The sequence below is a fragment of the Opisthocomus hoazin genome, chromosome 33 (assembly GCF_030867145.1).
Source record: "Opisthocomus hoazin isolate bOpiHoa1 chromosome 33, bOpiHoa1.hap1, whole genome shotgun sequence".
Taxonomy (NCBI): domain Eukaryota; kingdom Metazoa; phylum Chordata; class Aves; order Opisthocomiformes; family Opisthocomidae; genus Opisthocomus; species Opisthocomus hoazin.
Window position 1 is genome coordinate 3,026,003 of NC_134446.1, and position 6,396 is coordinate 3,032,398.

Below are 6,396 nucleotides of genomic sequence, written 5' to 3' on the forward strand. Positions count from 1 at the left end.
GAGGAGCCTTGGGTGGATCCCGGGGGATAAACTGTCCTCCAAAAGAGAAAAATCAGCTCGGGTAGCTGCCCTGCAGGAGTATGGGGTTGCTACGTGCGATATTCTGTCTCTAAAACTGGAGAAAAAGCACTCTGGGAGACACCTGGGATGAGTCTCAGGTGGGTGCTGGAGGAGAAAGTGTCCTCCAAAAGAGAAAAATCATCTCGGGTAGCTGCCTTGGAGGAGTCTGGGGCAGCTACCTGGGTCTGTGGTGCTTAAAGCGGAGGAAAAAAGACTCTAGGAGATGCCTTGGAGGAGTCTTGGGTGGATTCCAGAGGAGAAAGTGCCCTTCAAAACAGAAAAATCATCTCGGGTAGCTGCCTTGGAGGAGTCTGGGGCAGCTACCTGGGTCTGTGGTGCTTAAAACGGAGGAAAAAAGACTCTAGGAGATGCCTTGGAGGAGTCTTGGGTGGATTCCAGAGGAGAAAGTGCCCTGCAAAATAGAAAAATCATCTCGGGTAGCTGCCTTGGAGGAGTCTGGGGCAGCTACCTGGGTCTGTGGTGCTTAAAACGGAGGAAAAAAGACTCTAGGAGATGCCTTGGAGGAGCCTTGGGTGGATCCCGGGGGATAAACTGTCCTCCAAAAGAGAAAAATCATCTCGGGTAGCTGCCCTGGAGGAGTCTGGGGCTGCTGCCTGAATGTATGGTGCTTCAAACAGAGGACAATAGACGCTAGGAGATGCCTGGAAGGAGTCTCGGGAGGATTCCGGAGGAGAAAGTGTCCTCCAAAAGAGAAAAATCATCTCGGGTAGCTGCCCTGCAGAAGTCTGGAGTTGCTACCCGTGACATTCTGTCTCTAAAAGAGGGGGTAAAATACTCCAGGAGATACGTGGGAGGAGTATAGAACGGATACCAGATTGGGAAGTGTCCTCCAAAATAGAAAAAAAATCTCGGGTAGCTGCCTTGGAGGAGTCTGGGGCTGCTACCCGGGATCTGTGGTGTTTAAAACAGAGGACAAAAGACACTAGGAGATGCCTGGGAGGAGTCTTGGGTGGATCCCGGGGGATAAACTGTCCTCCAAAAGAGAAAAATCATCTCGGGTAGCTGCCCTGCAGGAGTATGGGGTTGCTACGCGCGATATTCTGTCTCTAAAACTGGAGGAAAAGCACTCTGGGAGATAGCTGGGATGAGTCTCAGGTGGGTGCTGGAGGAGAAAGTGTCCTCCAAAAGAGAAAAATCATGTCGGGTAGCTGCCTTGGAGGAGTCTGGGGCTGCTGCCTGAATATATGGTGCTTAAAACAGAGGACAAAAGACTCTAGGAGATGCCTTGGAGGAGTCTCGGGTGGATTCCAGAGGGGAAAGTGCCCTTCAAAAGTGAAAAATCCCTGGAGGAGTATCAAGTTCATGCTGGAGGAGAAACTGTTCTCCAAAAGAGAAAAATCATGTCGGGTAGCTTCCTTGGAGGAGTCTGGGGCTGCTACCCGGGATATTGTGTCTCTAAAACAGAGGACAAAAGACTCTAGGAGATGCCTGGGAGGAGTCTCAGGTGCATGGTGGAGGAGAAAGTGTCCTCCAAAAGAGAAAATTCATCTCGGGTAGCTGCCCTGGAGGAGTCTGTGGTTGCTACCCGGGACATTCTCACTGGGCAGGACTGTCAGAAGCACCCCATTGTAACTGGCCCCGAGGCTCCGTGCATCCTTGGGATAGACTATCTTAGGAGAGGCTATTTCAAGGACCCAAAGGGGTATCGGTGGGCTTTTGGCATAGCTGCTGTGGAGACGGAAGAAATTAAACAGCTGTCCATTTTGCCTGGTCTCTCGGAGGATCCTTCTTTTGTTGGGTTGCTGAGGGTTGAAGAACAACAGGTACCCATCGCAACCACAACGGTGCACCGGCGACAGTATCGTACCAACCGAGACTCCCTTCTCCCCATTCATCAGCTGGTCCGCCAGCTGGAGAGTCAAGGAGTGATCACCAAAACTCGCTCACCCTTTAATAGTCCCATATGGCCAGTAAGAAAATCTACTGGAGAGTGGAGACTGACAATAGACTACCGTGGCCTGAATGAAGTCACACCACCGCTGAGTGCTGCTGTGCCAGACATGCTAGAACTTCAATATCAGCTGGAGTCAAAGGCAGCCAAGTGGTATGCTACAATTGACATCGCTAATGCATTCTTCTCCATCCCTTTGGCAGCAGAGTGCAGGCCACAGTTTGCTTTCACCTGGAGGGGCATCCAGTACACCTGGAATCAACTGCCCCAGGGGTGGAAGCACAGTCCCACCATTTGCCATGGACTAATCCAGACTGCACTGGAAAAGGGTGAAGCCCCAGAACATCTGCAGTACATCGATGACATCATTGTATGGGGTGACACCGCGGAGGAAGTTTTTGAGAAAGGGGAGAAAATAGTTCAGATCCTTCTGAAAGCCGGTTTCGCCATTAAGTGAAGTAAAGTCAAGGGACCTGCGCAAGAGATCCAGTTTTTGGGAATAAAATGGCAGGATGGGCGCCGTCAAATCCCAATGGATGTCATCAACAAAATAGCAGCTATGTCTCCACCAACCAGCAAAAAGGAAGCACAGGCCTTCCTGGGTGTTGTGGGTTTTTGGAGGATGCACATCCCAAATTACAGCCAGATTGTGAGTCCTCTGTACCACGTGACCCGGAAGAAGAATGATTTTGAATGGGGCCCTGAGCAACGACAGGCATTTGAACAGATTAAACAGGAGATAGTTCATGCCGTAGCCCTTGGTCCAGTCCGGTCAGGGCAAGATGTTAAAAATGTGCTCTACACCGCAGCCGGGGAGAATGGCCCAACCTGGAGTCTCTGGCAGAAAGCACCAGGGCAGACTCGAGGTCGACCCCTGGGGTTCTGGAGCCGGGGATACAAAGGATCCAAGGCCCGCTATACTCCCACTGAAAAAGAGATTCTGGCAGCATATGAAGGCGTTCGAGCTGCTTCAGAAGTGGTCGGCACTGAAGCACAGCTCCTCCTAGCACCACGATTGCCAGTCCTGGGCTGGATGTTCAAAGAGAGGGTCCCCTCTACGCATCATGCCACCGATGCTACGTGGAGTAAGTGGGTCGCTCTGATCACCCAGCGCGCCCGAATGGGAAACCCCAGTTGCCCAGGAATTCTGGAGGTAATCATGGACTGGCCAGAATGCAAAGATTTTGGAGCATCACCAGAGGAGGAGGTGACACGTGCTGAAGAGGCCCCACTATATAACCAGCTGCCAGAAGATAAGAAACAGTATGCCCTGTTCACGGATGGGTCCTGTCGCATTGTGGGGAAGCAGCGGAGGTGGAAGGCTGCTGTATGGAGCCCTACACGACAAGTCGCAGAAACTGCCGAGGGAGAAGGTGAGTCCAGCCAGTTTGCAGAGGTGAAAGCCATCCAGCTGGCTTTAGACATTGCCAGTCGAGAGAAGTGGCCAGTGCTCTATCTTTACACCGACTCTTGGATGGTGGCCAATGCCTTGTGGGGGTGTCTGCAGCAATGGAAGAAGAACAACTGGCAGCACAGAGGCAAACCTATCTGGGCTGCCCCATTGTGGCAAGATATTGCTGCCCGGCTGGAGCAGTTGGTTGTAAAAGTCCGTCACGTGGACGCCCACATCCCTAAGAGTCGGGCCACTGAAGAACATCAAAACAACCACCAGGTAGATCAGGCTGCTAAGATTGAAGTGGCTCAGGTGGATCTGGACTGGCAACATAAGGGTGAACTGTTTATAGCTCGGTGGGCCCATGACACCTCGGGCCACCAAGGAAGAGACGCGACATACAGATGGGCTCGTGACCGAGGGGTGGACTTGACCATGGACACTATTGCACAGGTTATCCATGAATGTGAGACGTGCTGCAATCAAGCAAGCCAAGCGGGTAAAGCCTCAGTGGTATGGAGGACGATGGCTAAAATATAAATATGGGGAGGCTTGGCAGATTGACTATATCACACTGCCACAGACCCGCCAAGGCAAGCGCTATGTACTCACAATGGTGGAGGCCACCACCGGATGGCTGGAAACCTACCCTGTGCCCCATGCCACCGCCCGGAATACCATCCTGGGCCTGGAAAAACAAGTCCTGTGGCGACATGGCACTCCCGAAAGAATCGAGTCGGACAACGGGACTCACTTTCGCAACAGCCTCATAGACACCTGGGCCAAAGAACACGGTATTGAGTGGGTGTATCACATCCCCTACCATGCACCAGCCTCTGGAAAGATCGAACATTACAATGGGCTGCTAAAAACCACTTTGAGGGCAATGGGGGGTGGGACTTTCAAAAATTGGGATACCCATTTAGCAAAGGCCACCTGGTTGGTTAACACCAGAGGGTCCACCAACCGGGCTGGTCCTGCCCAGTCAAAACCTCAGCACCCAGTAGAAGGGGATAAAGTCCCTGTAGTGCACATGTGGAACATGTTAGGGAAGACGGTTTGGGTTAGTCCTGCCTCGGGCAAAGGCAAGCCCGTCTGCGGGATTGCCTTTGCTCAAGGACCTGGGTGTACCTGGTGGGTAATGCGGAAGGATGGGGAAGTCCGATGTGTACCTCATGGGGATTTAATTTTGGGCGAGAATAGTCCATAAATAAATTGTATAAAGTCAGTTGTTAAATAACCCTGTCACTGTCTGTTATCACTGTTATAATTGTTATATTTTGTACCAGTAGTAGCATAGTAAGAATTCTCCAGATTAAAGAAGGATGGACTTTTTCGATGAAAACCTAGCAGAGCACAGCAATGATGGAACTGGACCTGGTTTTCAACAACTGGCATCCAGCAACTTCATCAAGATCAACATCTCCTGCAGACTGTGGGCACGGGCTGCACCAGATACATCAGCCGTGAGCTCCGGATGCAGCAAGTGACCGCCCATCACCACACATCACCTCCCCTGCCACGGAAGACCGTAACGATAGATGGAGCCCGAAGTCATGGATTAAATGAACTCAACGGACACTTTAGAGTGATGATCCATAGACTAAGGGAATGATATTTGGAGACAGGAGAAGTGGTGGTGATCAACCGGACAATGGGGGACCTGGGCATGACGTAGATGGTATGGAATAAGGGGTGGATAATGTCCTGGGTTTGGCCAGAACAGGGTTAATTTTCACCGGAATCCAGGAAGGGGCACAGCCAGGGGGTGGGGGCTGACCCCACCTGGCCAAACAGAGCCTGGTATTCCATACCATGTGACGTCACGCGGGGTTCCGGTGGGGGGGGCGGCGCGTCGGGAAGGCACTCGCGGCTTGGGGGGGCACAGCGCCGGTCCTGTTTCGGGAGAGCGGCTGTCTGAGTTGTACGGTTCGTTGTTGTGTTTTCTCCTTATTTGTATCGTTGTTGTTCCTGTTTTCCCTCTGTTTGCTGTTCTGTTAAACTGCCCTTATCCCGACCCACCAGTTTCTGCCTCTTTTCATTCTCCTCCACACGCCGGCGGGGGGAGGGGCGGCCGCGTGGCGCTTTTGTTGCCGGCGGCAGCCGAAACCGAAACAGGGAGTTACCCTGTTTTGTTACCCCTAGGGGTGCCCTTTTCCCATTTAAAGGATTATTTTGGAGACAAATCGGACACTTGGCCACTATTGATTTAATTACCCTTGTCATTCCTACACACACTGCAGATGATTTTAAACTCGAGACCACAGCATCTACACCCCAATGTGTCTGTGCATGCTTTTCTTTCACAAGTTCCACCATAACTTGCGGGGTTACTATTACCTGCTTTTCTGGCCTTACCCACCACCCTTCTGCATTCTGTGATGCTTTTAATTGCTCATCCCATTCACTATATTCTGGTTTCAGATTTGGGATTTTTATCTGTTTTACTGGTACTAGTGCAAGGATACCTCGTTCCGCAGCCTCCTTTGCTGTTTTGTATGCCAATCGATTACCTGTGTTTACAGCTGTCTGACCAAATTGATGAGCCTTGCAGTGCATCACCGCTAATTCCTTTGGTTTCTGCACCTCTTCGAGGAGCTGGAGGATTTCTTCTTTGTGTTTTATCGATGATCCTTGGGCTGAGAGCAGTCCTCTTTCTTTCCAGATGGCTCCATGAGCATGAATCACACCAAATGCATATTTGGAATCAGTCCATATATTTACCCTTTTTCCTTCTGCCATTGGCAAGGCTTGCTGCAACGCCACCAGTTCTGCTTTCTGTGCCGAGGGATTTGCAGGCAGCGTTCCTGACTCCAGTGCCTCGGTCGTGGTGACAACAGCATATCGGGCCATTCGTCTTCCTTCTTTCACAAAGCTGCTTCCATCCGTGAACAACTCCAGATCAGGGTTCTCCAGAGGCTCATCCCTCAGGTCTGGTCTGCTGGAATAGACTTGTTCAACAGTTAGCAGGCAGTCATGTTCTAGATTTTCTGTTGGATTTTTCGTTGACAGAAACATTGCTGGATTTACG